The sequence below is a fragment of the Panulirus ornatus genome, chromosome 42 (genome assembly GCF_036320965.1).
Source record: "Panulirus ornatus isolate Po-2019 chromosome 42, ASM3632096v1, whole genome shotgun sequence".
Taxonomy (NCBI): domain Eukaryota; kingdom Metazoa; phylum Arthropoda; class Malacostraca; order Decapoda; family Palinuridae; genus Panulirus; species Panulirus ornatus.
This window is the reverse complement of record NC_092265.1, coordinates 24,573,094-24,586,290: the sequence shown is the minus strand read 5'-3', so window position 1 is coordinate 24,586,290 and position 13,197 is coordinate 24,573,094. Positions and strand designations below refer to the sequence as shown.

Sequence of the window (13,197 nt, the reverse complement as noted above, 5' to 3'; positions counted from 1 at the left end):
AACATCTTATCCAGAATTTTCTGAATGATTCTGGGGCTTTAGATTATGAGAGCAACAAATCAACTTATCACAATGAAAGTAATATATGAACAGGTCATATGTACAAAAAACAGGTATTTTTGGTCATCAGCCATTCCAGTAGTGCCTCATATAACTGTAAACCACCATATCCTTGTTCAATCTAATACCCAAGGAGCCCCTTTTCCTCTTTTAGTGAATTATGTATGGTGATGTCATTGTTAAAGAACTGGTCTACTTACTGCTCTTTAGGAATTAAGCTATCAAGACAGAGAAGAAAAGAGGTAGCCATAAACATCAGAGTATTTCCTTTTCCTGTTCTTCTGGGTGGTTCATACAAAAAATGTGAGCACCATATTAATATTCTAAATAGAGACAACACTAGATATGAAGATGGAAAGTGTTTGAAGAATTTGGTTAATTCACTAATCCTTTCTAATTGTTACAGACCCTAGAACATGCAAAATACTCCTGTCACTATTGCCCAACATCTCTAGTTATTACAGGTGCTATATATAAAATGAAAATCAATTAAGTATTGTTTATACAAAAATCTTTTATTTGACGAGTTTGAAAATAACTTTTATAATACTAGAAAAACAAAAACAAAAATCCCTGCAAACTGCCACTGTTCTTAGTATAGTATCTGCTTCTCAAACAAGTGAAACCAATTAGTTCTAGGCCTAAAAGACAGAGATTAGTTTAGTTAACACCACAAACAAAAGGTTTCCTACAAAGTTTTTACTGAAAAAGGCTTATCTTTTACTATATAATATTGTGAGCAGCCTTCAGCAACTGACGATGACTTAAGTGTCTATTTTCAGTTATTTGCTGGCCTTAAAAGATTTGCTGGGTGACATCATCATTAGTCATCTCTAGGAATTCTACTTAACCTGGTTTCATCACTACAACCATCTGTAAAAAATAAAAGAGATTCAACTGTTAAGTTTTTGTATCATAAATCTTAAATATCCTATCTAATAACACTTCCTTATATTCTGGAATACTACTTAAACTTCATATGGTGGAGGAAATGTTCATGACTTATATCTCTCTCAGATGAGCAATAATGAATGACCCCCAGTATATCTAACTAGCTTCATCATCAAACTCAGTTCATCAAGATGAAACAGAACTATAATACAACTTTCTTAAGAGACCTATAAAACAATCTAAAGTTCATTGTATTGCCAACAAATCTAAAAAATCTTAAGAGTTTCTGCACTTATTCCATGCAGAGTTTTTATTTCACATGGTGGATATTATAGTTTCTTTCAAACTTTTTACTAAGCTCTCGTGTATTTTTGTTTGATATCCTTTTTTATTTTAGCTTCTTGAAGACGTTCTCATAATTCTAAAACAGATACAATTGGTATTCTATTATCTAAATCTGCCAAATACAGATGCAGTATAAGAAATACCACACGGTACAGAATATATGGACTATTGCCTACTTTGAATTTTTTTTTATAATTCTTTCAGTATTGCTCTTACATTCATATAATACCAGAACCAATATCGAAAATGAACCAATGTCTGAAAAACACATACAGTATGATTTGTTCTTGTATACTTAATCACTGCTTCCAGCAAAAGCGAGGTAGAACCATGAAACAAACAAAGACCCATCCACTCATTTTTTTTCATACTATTCGCCATTTCCTGTATTAGCAAGGTAGCGTTAAGAACAGAGGACTGAGCCTTTGAGGGAATATCCTCACTTAGTCCCCTTCTCTGTTCGTTCTTTTGGAATATTAAAAACAAGAGGGGAGGATTTCCAGCCCCCGACTCCCTCCCCTTTTAGTCACCTTCTACAACACACGGAATACGTGGGATGTATTCTTTCTCCCCATCCCCAGGAATACCATCTACTCTTATACATACATATATACATAAACACACATATATGTACATATACATATAACATTTTTTTATTTATTTTATTTATTTATTTTTTTTTGCTTTGTCGCTGTCTCCCGCGTTTGCGAGGTAGCGCAAGGAAACAGACGAAAGAAATGGCCCAACCCACCCCCATACACAGGTACATACATACGTCCACACACGCAAATATACATACCTACACAGCTTTCCATGGTTTACCCCAGACGTTTCACATGCCCTGATTCAATCCACTGACAGCACGTCAACCCCGGTATACCACATCGATCCAATTCACTCTATTCCTTGCCCTCCTTTCACCCTCCTGCATGTTCAGGCCCCGATCACACAAAATCTTTTTCACTCCATCTTTCCACCTCCAATTTGGTCTCCCACTTCTCCTCGTTCCCTCCACCTCCGACACACATATCCTCTTGGTCAATCTTTCCTCACTCATTCTCTCCATGTGCCCAAACCATTTCAAAACACCCTCTTCTGCTCTCTCAACCACGCTCGTTTTATTTCCACACATCTCTCTTACCCTTACGTTACTTACTCGATCAAACCACCTCACACCACACATTGTCCTTAAACATCTCATTTCCAGCACATCCATCCTCCTGCGCACAACTCTATCCATAGCCCACGCCTCGCAACCATACAACATTGTTGGAACCACTATTCCTTCAAACATACCCATTTTTGCTTTCCGAGATAATGTTCTCGACTTCCACACATTCTTCAAGGCTCCCAGGATTTTCGCCCCCTCCCCCACCCTATGATCCACTTCCGCTTCCATGGTTCCATCCGCTGCCAGATCCACTCCCAGATATCTAAAACACTTTACTTCCTCCAGTTTTTCTCCATTCAAACTTACCTCCCAATTGACTTGACCCTCAACCCTACTGTACCTAATAACCTTGCTCTTATTCACATTTACTCTTAACTTTCTTCTTCACACACTTTACCAAACTCAGTCACCAGCTTCTGCAGTTTCTCACATGAATCAGCCACCAGCGCTGTATCATCAGCGAACAACAACTGACTCACTTCCCAAGCTCTCTCATCCCCAACAGACTTCATACTTGCCCCTCTTTCCAAAACTCTTGCATTCACCTCCCTAACAACCCCATCCATAAACAAATTAAACAACCATGGAGACATCACACACCCCTGCCGCAAACCTACATTCACTGAGAACCAATCACTTTCCTCTCTTCCTACACGTACACATGCCTTACGTCCTCGATAAAAACTTTTCACTGCTTCTAACAACTTGCCTCCCACACCATATATTCTTAATACCTTCCACAGAGCATCTCTATCAACTCTATGATATGCCTTCTCCAGATCCATAAATGCTACATACAAATCCATTTGCTTTTCTAAGTATTTCTCACATACATTCTTCAAAGCAAACACCTGATCCACACATCCTCTACCACTTCTGAAACCACACTGCTCTTCCCCAATCTGATGCTCTGTACATGCCTTCACCCTCTCAATCAATACCCTCCCATATAATTTACCAGGAATACTCAACAAACTTATACCTCTGTAATTTGAGCACTCACTCTTATCCCCTTTGCCTTTGTACAATGGCACTATGCACGCATTCCGCCAATCCTCAGGCACCTTACCATGAGTCATACATACATTAAATAACCTTACCAACCAGTCAATAATACAGTCACCCCCTTTTTTAATAAATTCCACTGCAATACCATCCAAACCTGCTGCCTTGCCAGCTTTCATCTTCCGCAAAGCTTTTACTACCTCTTCTCTGTTTACCAAATCATTTTCCCTAACCCTCTCACTTTGCACACCACCTCGACCAAAACACCCTATATCTGCCACTCTATCATCAAACACATTCAACAAACCTTCAAAATACTCACTCCATCTCCTTCTCACATCACCACTACTTGTTATCACCTCCCCATTTGCGCCCTTCACTGAAGTTCCCATTTGCTCCCTTGTCTTACGCACTTTATTTACCTCCTTCCAGAACTTTTTTTTATTCTCCCTAAAATTTAATGATACTCTCTCACCCAAACTCTCATTTGCCCTCTTTTTCACCTCTTGCACCTTTCTCTTGACCTCCTGTCTCTTTCTTTTATACATCTCCCACTCAATTGCATTTTTTCCCTGCAAAAATCGTCCAAATGCCTCTCTCTTCTCTTTCACTAATACTCTTACTTCTTCATCCCACCACTCACTACCCTTTCTAATCAACCCACCTCCCACTCTTCTCATGCCACAAGCATCTTTTGCGCAATCCATCACTGATTCCCTAAATACATCCCATTCCTCCCCCACTCTCCTTACTTCCATTGTTCTCACCTTTTTCCATTCTGTACTCAGTCTCTCCTGGTACTTCCTCACACAAGTCTCCTTCCCAAGCTCACTTACTCTCACCACCCTCTTCACCCCAACATTCACTCTTCTTTTCTGAAAACCCATACAAATCTTCACCTTAGCCTCCACAAGATAATGATCAGACATCCCTCCAGTTGCACCTCTCAGCACATTAACATCCAAAAGTCTCTCTTTCGCGCGCCTGTCAATTAACACGTAATCCAATAACGCTCTCTGGCCATCTCTCCTACTTACATACGTATACTTATGTATATCTCGCTTTTTAAACCAGGTATTCCCAATCACCAGTCCTTTGTCAGCACATAAATCTACAAGCTCTTCACCATTTCCATTTACAACACTGAACACCCCATGTATACAAATTATTCCCTCAACTGCCACATTACTCACCTTTGCATTCAAATCACCCATCACTATAACCCGGTCTCGTGCATCAAAACCACTAACACACTCATTCAGCTGCTCCCAAAACACTTGCCTCTCATGATCTTTCTTCTCATGCCCAGGTGCATATGCACCAATAATCACCCATCTCTCTCCATCAACTTTCAGTTTTACCCATATTAATCGAGAATTTACTTTCTTACATTCTATCACATACTCCCACAACTCCTGTTTCAGGAGTACTGCTACTCCTTCCCTTGCTCTTGTCCTCTCACTAACCCCTGACTTTACTCCCAAGACATTCCCAAACCACTCTTCCCCTTTACCCTTGAGCTTCGTTTCACTCAGAGCCAAAACATCCAGGTTCCTTTCCTCAAACATACTACCTATCTCTCCTTTTTTCACATCTTGGTTACATCCACACACATTTAGACACCCCAGTCTGAGCCTTCAAGGAGGATGAGCACTCCCCGCGTGACTCCTTCTTCTGTTTCCCATTTAAAAAAAAAAAAAAAAAGGAGGGGAGGATTTCTGGCCCCCCGCTCCCGTCCCCTCTAGTCGCCTTTTTTTTTTATTTATCTATATTTATCATACTTAATCGCCGTCTCCTGCATTAGTGAGGTAGCCCAAGGAAACACACGAAAGAATGGCCCAACCCATCTACATACACATGTATACACATAAACACCCACACACGCACATATACTTTTCAACATATACATTATTATTAATATATCTAATTATGCTTTCTTGCTATCTCTTGCATTAGTGAGGTAGCACGAGGAAACAGAAAAAAGAAGTGCCCAACCCATCCACATAAACATGTAAACGCCTACACATGCACATATACATACCTATACATTTCAACGTATACATACATATACATAGACACACATATATAAACACGTCCATATTCATACTTGCTGCCATCATCAATTCCTCATGCCACCCCACCACAAATGGAATAAAACCCCACCCCGTGCAAGATAGCGTTAGGACAGACAAAAAAGGCCACATTCGCTCACACTCAGTCTCTAGCTGTCGTGTGTAATGCACCGAAACCAAAGCTCCCTTTCCACATCTAGGCCCCACAGAACTTTCCATGGTTTACCCCAGACGCTTCACATGCCCTGGTTCAATCCACTGACAGCACATTGACCCCAGTATACCACATTGCTCCAATTCACTATTCCTTACATGCCTTTCACCCTCCTATATGTTTAGGCCCCTATCGCTCAAAATCTTTTTCACGCCATCCTTCCACCTCCAATTTGGTCTCCTGCTTCTCCTCATTCCCTCTATCTCTGACACATATATCCTCTTTGTTAATCTTTCCACATTCATTCTCTCCATGTGACCAAACCATTTCAACACACCCTCTTCTGGTCTCTCAACCACACTTTTTATCACTACAACTCTCTCACCCTTTCATTACTTACTCGATCAAACCACCTCACACAACATATTCTGGTCAAATATTTCATTTCCAACACATCCACCCTCCTCCGCACAACTCTATAGCCCACACCTCGCAACCATATAACACTGTTGGAACCACTATTCCTTCGAACATACCCATTTTTGCTCTCTGAGATAATGTTCTCACCTTCCATACATTGTTCAATGCTCCCAGAACCTTTGCCCCCTCCCCCACCCTGTGACTCACTTCCGCTTCCATGGTTCCATGCGCTGCTAAATCCACTCCCAGATATCTGAAACACTTCATTTCCTCTAGTTTTTCTCCATTCAAACTTACCTCCCAACTGACTTGTCCCTCAACCCTACTAAAGCTAATAACCTTGCTCTCATTCACATTTACTCTCAGCTTTCTTCTTTCACACACTTTACCAAACTCAGTCACCAACTTCTGCAGTTTCTCATTCGAATCAGCCACCAGTGCTGTATCATAAGTAAACAACAACTGACTCGCTTCCCAAGCCCTCTCATCCACAACTGACTGCATACTTGCCCCTCTCTCCAAAACTTTTGCATTCACATCCCTAACCACCCTATCCATAAACAAATTAAACAACCATGGAGATATCATATACCCCTGCCACAAAGTGACATTCACTGGGAACCAATCACTTTCCTCTCTTCCTACTTGTACACATGCCTTACATCCTTGGTAAAAACTTTACACTGCTTCCAGCAACTTCTTTTGATCCCCAAATCAAGAGGGGTCTTCAACTCCCACTGGATGGTCTACCTCAGGAATTTCAAGACTCAAGGTACTCAATGACCTTTCAAACATGCAATACAAAAATAATGAACATTGATGTGTACAAGTGTCCACAATTACCTCAGTTAAAATGACAGAAAAATCCTGCCTCTCCTTTAATAATACTAGCTCAGCAGTAAGAGAATAACAGAACCCTGGCAGTATATAGAAGCAGGACTCAGATATACTGAATTCAAAACTTAGTATGTTTTAGTCATTTTTGGTAAGAAGTCATGTGTAACAACACATGACATTAATGAATCTGTAACAATACTGTAGGGTATTAATGTAAACTCATGAACCTACCTTGCTCCAACAACAGTATGGTGTTTATAGGTCACCTCCAAAGCCTGGAGGTGTTCAGGGAGTATCAGAGGCTATTCAGAATCTGAGTAGCCAGAAATGGAGATGAAGTCAAAAGGAAGGACAGGGTGGCTTCCCTTCTGGTCACTTGTTGTCTGGGTCCTTTAAGCAGATTGCTGAGCCTTCATGTCTGGGTCCTTTTAAATACATTGCTGAGCCTTCAAGATGTCAACCTGGGCTGTTTTAGCAAGTTATGCTGCATCATGACCAGGCAAATTCTTCTCCTCCTCACAAATTTGTACAAGATATTGACCTCCTTGGTGTTTTTCTGGATGATAAACCAGAGGAGTGTCAGTGGTAGCTAAAGCATGGATGAATTTCACTCTCATAAGGGCAGAAACATCACTTTCTTCTTCCTTCAACTGATCACAGGACCTGGACATCCTGAGTAACCTCATTATTACAATGGTGGTATCCAGACAGGTCAACATTATCCTGCAACCAGTGCTGGACTTCCTCCACCTCCACAATTTCCCCAGTTTGGTTAAAAATTTGAGCAAAAGCTGATTTTAACCCCTAAAAGTCTGGCTTCTCTCCAGGTTTTTGCAGTACCTCATTCTAGCTTTGTCAAGGGGTGTCCACAGGTACAAAATTCAAGGCATCAGCCTAGTTGGAAACTGGATCCTTGATGCTGTAGTTTTTCAGGTTTTGCAGGGTCTGTTTGGCTCTGCCTTCCTCTCGTTATGACTAACATTGAAGACATAACACCACTGATCAAATTCTTCCTCCTGTATAATCTCTTGGTAGACATTATGATTCCTTTATCTATTGACTGGGTCCTTGAGGGAGGTGCTGTTGGTAGGCTGAAACACTGTCTTGATTTGTCCATCCCTGGTGGGCCATTCACTACAGCATGGGAGGGCTGGAGCATTGTTGGATAGGAACAGGGCCCTTGCTTACTGTAGAGCCACCTTCAAAGAGAGACTCCTGATGGTTCCTCAAAGAAAGAACAAAATGCTTGTGGAACCAGTCTGAAAATGTATCTTGTGTAAATCATGCACTTTTGTTGTACTGATTTAGCAAAGTCAGATGATTGGTGAAATCCTTGAAGGCATGAGGTTTCTTGCTTTTACCCACAACAGCAGGCCTGAAGTGATGAAGCCTATCAATTGGCTCAAGCTAGCACAGAAATATGCTTGTTTCTCTCTTCCTGGCCTGAGATCCTAAAGAAGCTTTTTTTAGGCCTGACTGTTCTTTAGCAGGGATTACCAATAAAGCCCTGTCTCATCCTTGATATACTGTTGAATGGCTTCAAGCTACTGCTATTGATGATTTCTCTGACCTTTTGACAGAACAGCTCCACTGCATTTTTGAGGACTCATGATTTCCCCAATCACTGTAAATTAACAAAAAACTAATTATCAATGCAGATCAGTGCTCTTAAGAAACAGAAGTCCAAATTGACAAAAAATGTGATAGAAAAAAGTAAAATGGTCATAAAGAAAAGTGCAAACTTTGTCATTATCAAATTTAAAGTGCAAATTTTTGTCATTATCAAATATAAAGAAAAATGCAAATTTTTGTCATTATCAAATATATCAAAGTTAAAATAATAATAGTCATGGAAAAAATTTTCGGATATGGGACCGATACATGTAAAGCATTGGAGTTAATATATAATTTGTTGTAGTCATTAAAATAATGAGATCTTAAAAATAATGTAACAGGCTGAAGGGTGGAGCTATTAAAAACAGAATGATTAATACCAAAAAATTATATAGAACTATCATGGCTACAAAAAAGCAACCAAATTCACTCATATGCCGACAAATCAACACTGCATTCCTGCACATCCTTCAAATCTGCACTTTCTTCTCTCACTCAATGCAGCTTCCTTAATAAACTTGGACTGGATATCTCAGAGGGACAGATGAAATCTGGTTAAGTCTAATGCCTTCAACTGTCCTCTCAGGACAATTCTGTAACTCCACCTCTTGACTCGATCAGCACTTGTATTCCTGTAACATGCACTCTATTTTGGAAACCACCCCATTATGGAAATAGCTAAATCAGCCTTTAAGAAAGTGGAAGTCCTGTTTAGATGTCAAAATTTCTTTTCTTCTGAACAGTTGCTCCATTTATACAAAGCACTGATCCATCCTTGTATGTAGTAGTGCTCTTAAACCTGGGATGGTTCTGGCTTAGCATCCTTATCTGACAGAGTTGAATCAAAAGCAGTCTGACTTATAAACTCTCCTAGGCTAATTTCAAAACTTGACCTGCTTGCCCTGGGCTGTTTGGTTCACTCTCCCTCTTCTATAGGTATTACTTAGATTTCATTCTAGAGAACTGGCACTTTGTGTGTTCCCACTGATAGCCGACCAAGCAATACTCAGCAAGGTGCTGTGTCACATGATTATTGTGTACCACTGACAATCACATATGAGCCACTTTCTTTCCCAACACCTCAAAGCTTTAGAGCTCTCTATGTTTCTTATGTCACTCCCAATAACTACAACCCAGCACTTTATAAAAGGCAGGTTTTTTTTCACTTTCTCCAAATTCTAAAGTACATTCCCTTGTCTCTTCTTTTCTCCATTCATTCTCTCTATAATTCAATTAAGACCTAGCCTTGATGTGGATTTGCATCTGTGACTAAAGCCTCCAACATTAAATTCTTTGACTATTTCGAAGGAAAGTTGTTACAATATAAAAAATGAACAAATTTGTGAGGGGAGGGAGTAAGAAAATAATGAAAATTAATTTTCTATGAAACAAAAATTTTGACCAAGTCCAATGTGATATGGGTATCTCCTTGGTTCCACTAATGATTACAACCTATAATAGATAAGCCCTAACACAATTAGCTGACAAACCTACTCGAGAACATATTAGATATAGTAGTTCTACCTGTAAATAAAGAACTCATTCATAATGTAAAAGATAAATGAAAGTGGACCTAATAGATGTATATACTTATTGGGAGATACACCATCAAATCACTTTGAGGTAACTTTCAGCACTGTAAAGCAGGTGAAAATGAAAGTCATGAAAAAATACTGGATTTCAGACTTGCAAACTTAAAAGGTTGTGTTCTTGATAGGTAAATCTGGGATGATATCATTAATGTAAACAATTTGTAGCATGTAAAAGCTGCAGTAAAGATTTTGCAGTACAGGAGGGAACTTCCAATAGCAACTGAAATTTCCTCTAAATTTTCAAACCTGAGGTTCTCGTATACCACAAATCCACGTGTTCATTGTACAAAATGACCGCAACCTATAGACAAGAAAAAATGGAGAGGTTGATCACATAACAGGCAGCCATTCCCAAAGGTCCCCTATAGCAGACCCTATTAAAAACATATCTTGGCTGTTTAGGGATGATGGTAAGATTTCTTAGCTTCTGTTGATTTTTTTATGGGTTTCACCAAATTTTACAATACTTAAACCCACATTTTCTCTGATCTGTAAAACTAGCACCACCATAAACACAAAGGAAAGAAAGTGAAGGGTTTCACCAAATTTTACAATACTTAAACCCACATTTTCTCTGATCTCTAATACTAGTACCACCATAAACACAAAGGAAAGACAGTGAACTGCAAGAGGTCCACTGGTTTACATAAGGCAGCTCAACTTCGCATGTACACACACTCCCTCATGTTGCCATAAAACTATGTCTAAAACTTTCAATAGTTTTAGCATCTATGATCCAACCTAGCTGCACGTTCCACCCAACAACTCGTTTACTTATGTATGCTTAAGTGTATTCTTAATATAATGAGGATTTACAATGATGGACCCACATTGTGTGCAAGTGGAGGAATGGTTATCAGGCGCTTCCCCTTGGGTTGGCACCCGACATACCAACAGTGGCTGGTATGCTGTTCCTGAACAAATTTGTTTCAACATGACAGGTGCCACCTATCAAAGACCCATGACAAGGATAGACATCCCGAAAGGGCTCACACAGAACTACTGCCCTAAGGAAGCAGAGGACTACGGTCAGGTGATGGAGGGTGCTGCTGTGTTTAGTCCTACTGAAGCTGCCCTTTAGTAGATAACCTGCTGTACCGATAAATGAAGCTAGACAAATAACTCAGCTGTTGAGTGGCTAATACTGGATCGCCACCAACGGAGCTAGGGCTTAAGGCATCACAATTCACTACTACTGTTCCATGTTCTTTCACAGATAATTGCCTTGATTAGCTCTGCATAATCAATAACTTTGAACATCTGTGTGAGTTTGTTCTGCAATGTCTGTGTAGTGTTTGAAGAATACAATAACAGCTGTGAAGCATGATCTGCAGCATAAAATAATTTCAAGCGATATTAAATAGGGTGATTTGGGCTATGCATATCAATGAAAATGTGGAGTTAATGCATATAAGAGTTAATAATACACCAGCAAAATATCAAAAGAACCTATGGAAACCTCAGCTAGAAGCAAAAATGACTTGGGAAATATACCAATGTAAACATCATTTGCTGATGGGGATTACATGGCTGCTTGCAGCATCGGCTCTTTTCTGACATCTGGCACAAGCTTGGCAGTGCTAGTTTAAGGGTACAAGTGACTTTTTTTTGACTAAAATACTTCAAGTTACGATAAATCTTCACTGCTAGGGAGGTTTGGTGAATTTTACATATATTCCTTTGACTTTATACATCTGTATTACCATCTTATACTTTAATTAGCCTCATGACTTTTAACAAGTGTATCACCTTTAACTTTAAACTTACTTTTTTCCTTATATATCATCACCCTTCCTAACATTATTCACCAAAACATGGTAATTTTTATCACATTAGCTCTACATCAAAACTAGCTTTAAGAAATGAATCCTTATGTTTTAGGTGTTTTATGTTTTAATTAATACTAGCAATTATGAGAATGATAGTAAAGTGGGTAATACATGTAAAAAAAAAAAAATAAAAGCCTTAGAAACCCTCAATGTCTCTAGCAGTCAAGATTAATCTTGTTTGTCAATGATCTTTTTCAAATATACCTATCATACTCATGAAATGTACTACCATGGTGCTGGATGTCAACAGATGACACAGCATTCGTATTGAAGATGAAATTATCAATAGTTTCCCTTGACTTTAGAATGTATGCTTCACAGGGTTAATTTAAGAGTTCTTGAAATATTGCTAGTGCACAGTCGGTACGTCTGTCTGAATGGCACTATCAGGTCATGCATAGCAGTCGTAAACTCTCGTCTGAAGGTAAACAACTTATAATGAGTTGCACTGCACATCTGTTTGTGACAAACAAGTGAACCTCAAGCAATGATACTTTTGAGATAACGCAACCAAATGACACGAGTACTTTCCTTTACCTAATGAGTGCCTGGATATTAAATTACTGTCGCTCCTTCTTTATCTATCACGTTGTATTCACCAAAAATTGCTTAACATAGTCCAATCGATAACTGGTTTATTAGCCGACAAATCTATAATAGCTATGATATTCGAATGTCTACATATAATCTAAAAAGAGCATTTAAATTCTCGGTTTGGCCTTACCCACTACCGAGACGGTATTCACCTAAGGCGATCATACGTCACCAGCCAAAGCCCTGACCGCTCCGCCCGCCGCCATGGACGCCCACAACATCGCTCACCAGAGGCTAAGGCAAGAGTTTTACTACTTCTAACAAAAAGTAACGCTAACTGACCAAATAATTGAACAAAATTATATCCTACATTACATTTAGAACTAACTGATATATGAACTGCATGTGAAGAAGGGGAGTGTTTTCTTATTAACTAAGGAAATATACTTACATTTACCAGAGAAACTACGATCAGCTGATACATGTTTACCAGAGGAGAGGATGGTTTTCCAATACTATTTTGTATGTACATTTTATTGTTCCAATATAAAATGTATTATGAAATAAGTTGGAATTAGATATAGTATTAAAACGTCATAAACTAGCTGGAGAAAGAAAGAATTTGAATAAAATATTTGATTTTAAAATCTACGGTAAAGAGTAAATTATACTT

General features: G+C 39.1%; 1 long non-coding RNA gene across 1 annotated transcript; it reads right to left on the bottom strand.

Annotated features, from left to right (window-relative positions):
• Nucleotides 1-554: 554 nt before the first annotated feature.
• On the bottom strand, nucleotides 555-13,028 carry LOC139761987 (uncharacterized). The gene is made up of 3 exons (XR_011715656.1): nucleotides 12,976-13,028; nucleotides 7,187-8,579; nucleotides 555-933 (listed from the first exon to the last, which is right to left on the bottom strand). It is a non-coding gene; the product is annotated as an uncharacterized lncRNA (long non-coding RNA).
• Nucleotides 13,029-13,197: the final 169 nt, after the last annotated feature.